The following is a 5,707-nucleotide window of genomic DNA, read 5'->3' on the forward strand; positions in this document are numbered from 1 at the left end:
CCCAATCTACCATAGAATAACTTGCCTACCCTTGACATTTTTTTTCACATTTTGAAAACAAAATTTGGCTAAATTCTCTAAATTTTTACTGTATTTTATGGGTCTCGGCCAACAAAAATAAAAATAAAAAAAAATTTCCACCAACCTAATTTTCAGAGGCATGTCACCCCTACTTTTTTTATTGGCCTAATCAAATTACATAACGTAAATCTCTTGAACATCATACTAGTAATACATCCATTTAGCTCAAGAACAGTTGTGATGCAGATATATAAAATTGATCAAAACAGACTTATTTCTTGCTTTCAGTCCAAACATTTTCTGACACAGGTCATTTGGAGTCAGATATGCTGACCATTATACACAGATTTGTATCAGAATTTAGAGCAATTACATGTGGGTGCTGATCACATTTAAAGGTTGTTCTGTAGGGGGCCTTTAAGTATCCACCATAGAGATGTGACCACTCTGCTAGGGTGACCAGTAAGACAGGTTTAACTATATGTCGAAACTTTTGGCGATTACAAAATTATTCCCCAAAATTCATGAGATCTGTTTCACCGACAGTCTCACACTGTGTATAAGATGATCACATGTGTCCGCTTTCATCATTCAGTGGCAGAGCACTTTCTCAGCTTAAACTGATCCACAACAGACTCAATAAAAGTTCTGATGCAGGAATATTTTCATATACTGTATATAGTTCAGCACAAGGAAATTTCCTTATATTGTGAAATATTGACTCAAAATGTTCATGAGTTGGAAAACACACCATTGAGTGGTCAGTGTTCTTCAAATGATTTGTAATTACAAGTGCCTGAAAGCCTTGGCTAAGAAAGTTTCTTCAAATTAGATGTCAACTTCTAGCTGCACTCTTGTGAACTTTTACAAAATCCTTGATCCTCTAGATAGGGATGTGTGTGTTGCAATTTTGTTCTGAAACTTGAATTGATTGATTTATTGAGGAAATCATGTCAATCATACCCATGTAGGTATGAAACTCAACTCATAATAGAGATTACACTAAGACTCCCAGATGAGCCAAGATTCGTAAGAATCAATTACAAATTTTACTAAACAGTGTGAATATTTTCTGGACTTGGTCTTTGAAATCGTAGAAAGCATTCCACGTAAAAACAGTACATGGAAGGAAACACTGATTCTCATTGTGGAGTAAAGAGGTAACGGTTTTAAAGGTACTGTATACTGTCACCTGTTCCAATTTTGCCACAGTTACCATGGAAAGAGAAGATCTAACCAATCAAAGATTTTAAGCGGGTGGCTGCTTTTTAAAAACAGCTCCCTCACATGGGCATTTTGAATACCAAGGAATGCCCCTTTGATCATATATGGGCATATTTAGATTATAGGTGACTGTATACCTTTAATAATTGTTTGATAATTGCATAAAATTACTTTACATTTTGATAATGCTTTAGGTTGAAAAAAATAAAGGTCTCTTATGTTGTACAAGTATAGGACCCTGAGCATAGTAGAACTTGTGAAACAGCATCACTGATTTTAATAATTATGCAACTATTCCAAAGTAGAAGATATAATATCTTACACACAGTAGTACCACTTTAGCAAATTAAATTCTATAAACTTGTTCTCTGCTTTGGGAAATTTGTTTGGAAGATCAAAGAAATAAAACTATCATTTGTAATCAAGAATGGAAATCAGGGTTTATCGTGCATATCAAGTTGACCAAAGATTAGAATAGCACCCATTCTCTGAATTAACTTTGTACAGAGAGCTTGATTTTTTAACTGTCAGAGAAAGATAAATCTGAAAACTGAAATATTTTTCGTGGGTTCAGACTTGTTCCATACGCACTGCGGATTGATGAAGGGTAAGATTTTTAGAATCCAAATTTCTGTCACCAAGGCGACACCTGTCACCAAGGTGACATCTGTCACCATGGTGATATTAGTCACCAAGGTGAATGGTGGCTTTAATTGCACGGCTACAGCCTACAGATATGTAGCGAATATGAAAAGATTTGAATCATATCCAATCTCTGCGGTAAAGTTGTCCCCAAGGCGCTACCTGCGGTTAGAGTGTAACACAGGTACTAGATTCATGACATTAGCATTCACTTTGCAACGAAGTTCAAAAGGGGTCAGTTCATGTATGAAGCCCTTAATGGAACTTCAATTTTATGTATTTAGAGCTAACGCAGGTCAGCTTAATTTGTGTACATTACCATGCCATGAATACGATTTCAAATTCACTCTCCAATTTATTTATAGAATTGATGCCTTTGGTGCAAAGCATGGTGACATTTATCGACAAAAATTCCGGCCAGTACTGACCTTCAAAATTTGGCGTATTCAAACTGTTGTCCAATCAGGTCACGGGGCTCAGAAAATGGTTGAGTGTTGTTATGGTGTTGTCGTTGTGAGACGGAGTACTTTGAGAAAGTTCAGTTTATAGTTCGTCTTCTCTCGTCAGTGCAAGGCGTGACGGAGACCACCAGTATTCTTTTAAGCAAATTTATTAGTCACCTACTATCGAGAACAATAGAAATTTGCGTGTGCGAAAAAGTCAGTACGGAACGCTCGTTCTGTAACATTTACCGTTTCCAGGGGTCCCCCAACATACCCCATGTGCAGTGCATGCTACTGCGGCATCTGCGCGTTCACGTTTGAAACCGTTTCAAGAGACCCATTTTGACGATTGCCAGAATGTCTACGTGAAGTGGAAAGTTAGTGCAACAACAGAAGTGCGTTCTTAGCGTTCCATATGAATCGGAAAGAAAATTGTTTACAATGCACGAAAACAGTGTTAGACCCATATGACAGCCAAGTCACGAATGTAAGATGGTGGTCATGATCGAAATACTGATGATGCCCTCGCCTACGGCTCGGGCATCATCAATATTTCGATCATGACCACCATCCCTTGGGCAGGCAATATATCGTGATAATGCCCTCGCTCTCATGTGTTATTATTTAAATATATATATATATATATACAAAATGTATACAATGTGCCCTCCCGATTATCACCATAATGGCTTTATGGCCATATATAAATATATATCCTCTATCTGAGGATTGCAAGATGCATGAAACTTAAGTAATAGATTTCATTACTTTGTACTTGAAGTAATCTGTTTATTTATAAATAAATAAATATATATATATATACAAACACACACACACACACACACACACACATATATATATATATATATATATATATATATATATATATATATATATATATATATATATATATATATATATATATATATCGAAGTATACAGATGTCCTCGTGGGAAATTACAGTGCTCAATGCTGAAGCAAAACGTTATAAATAAACAGATTACTTCAAATACAAAGTAATGAAATCTATTACTTAAGTTTCATGCATCTTGCAATCCTCTATCTGAGGATTGCAAGATGCATGAAACTTAAGTAATAGACTTCATTACATATATATATATATATATATATATATATATATATATATATATATATATATATATATATATATATATATATATATATATATATATATATATATATATAGTGTGTGTGTGTGTGTGTGTGTGTGTGTTTCACGTTATTGTGATCTTCAGATGAGAATGGTCAGCTATTTGACGTGGCAAGATGTTAGAGGCTAGTACTGAGTACATTTTTCAGTATTTCCTGATTAAAGATTGATATACTTGCCTGATCATTCATGAGAAACGTCTGCTTTCTATATTCTACATTGTATAGGTTACCGATTGGGGAAAATGTGTAAAGCAAGCTAATTCTGATTCTATAAAGTTTAAAACCAGTGGAATGCCTTGACAACAAACCAATCTTTTATTGCAGGAAAATAATAATAAATAATAAATGTGAATAAATGTATGTCTGTCGGTATTTTTTCGTTTTCAAAAAATGTAATCTTCATTGAAATCAGTGAACTGGGATATAAGTTTTGGAATACTGTCTCAGATTTCTGTTCCTTTGAGTTTTTATACAAAAAAAATCTGAAAAAAATACTCCCCAAGTGCCACCAAATAACACCATTTTAATCTCTATTTTTCAAAAGCTCCAAAGGCAGGAGGGGGGACATCCCCTTCCTGACCTCCCCCCATTGCGCGGTCGCTTGTGGTGCTTTCGCACCACATCTTCGCCCTCTTGTAAAAACATCCTACGGAGAACACTGCATGTCATCAGAGCACTGGATAAAGACCTGTACATCAGCCCCTGTCACAGCAATGGAACCTCTTTCCGACACAGACCTGTACCACAGGGTTTAATCAGGGTCTGTACAGGGTCTGTCACAGAAGCAATCCATTTTACTGTATAGATATTTAACTTTCTCAATTTTTTCTTTTTTTGGGGGGGTCACTCAAAATTTCTGTAGCAGAGAGGGGGGTTACTCAAACACGTCATGGTTGGCAGAGGGGGTTACTCGAAATTTTGGAGTTTCTAAAGCAATTCCTCCGACCCCCCCCCCCCCCAGGCCGTAAATAATGACGGCTTTCTAAGCGTCCATGCCTAGGCCCCCCCACCCCCTCAGCGGTGCGCTTTACGCAGTCCTAAGGTCCTCGTGCATCCTTTTTTCGGTGATAACTTCATGAATTGTTTGTATTAAAATATTATGCAAATGTTCATCAATGTCGATTATTCATGTACCTCGTATCTTGTACTGCATATCCCTTATCCGTGCTTTCTTTCCTCCAGTGAGTGCGTGTGTTGCGTACACCAGGCATAAGTTTAAGCCAAGCACAGGGGAGTCAAAATACATCCGTGGATTCCAGGGAAGGCCGATCGCAACGACATTGGACGCGATATCAACACAATAATCAACGAAAAGTTTTGAGTTTTATTTATCAGAGGGCAACATATCTGAGACCCCTTTAGTCAGTATGCAGTTGAGCAAACCACAAATGGAATTTTAGCAAACTCTCAGTCTGATGAGTGGATGCGCAGAAGGAAATTCAACCTTTAAGGAATAAGAGATGCTTTCTTGTAAATGGAATAATCAAGACACTGCATCTACCTACTTGTACGTTTCGTTATGTGCACGTGATCAAAATAGAAATCCCAAGAGGTTTGTCCTTAATAGCGGGGCTTTGTAGATGTTACAGGCATGAGTTGTACAATCACAGAAATTCTCGTTTAGGGAAGGGACATTTTTATCAGTTTTATCTCTGAATAAATTTACTGAACACAACTTTCAAATGAGAAGAAAGGAATAAAATCACATAAAAGGAATAGCAGTCGATGTCAACTTGTCGCAAGATTTCTGCTTTTAAAAACTATATTCTCGTAATATATTTCAATTTGAAGCCGGGCATGCGCAGACACGCACACACGGTACAATAAAAATGACAGGGCGGAATGAATGAACAGATATTCATCCTCATCGGGAAACCGCAGACAACGACGAAATGAGCTGCAAAATCAATTTTGTTGGAAAACGAGATTGCATATTGGCTTCATTGATGATTTTTCCCAAAATAATGAAAAATTGATGTGATTCACGATTTTGATGGATGTAACGATACTCGTTTAATGCTGGTAGACAATATTACTCTCTCCATAAGCAATACAATCACACGTGCATAACATAACCGATCCATTCTTAATAAGGTTTGATACACGCTCTATCTGTATCCCAACTGTTTCTGGTTATTTATACAAATTTTATCGATTTCACGAGAATAAACTTATTTTTGGATTATTTATCACCTTTCCTCCGG

This window comes from Ptychodera flava, chromosome 15, assembly GCF_041260155.1.
Source record: "Ptychodera flava strain L36383 chromosome 15, AS_Pfla_20210202, whole genome shotgun sequence".
NCBI lineage: Eukaryota > Metazoa > Hemichordata > Enteropneusta > Ptychoderidae > Ptychodera > Ptychodera flava.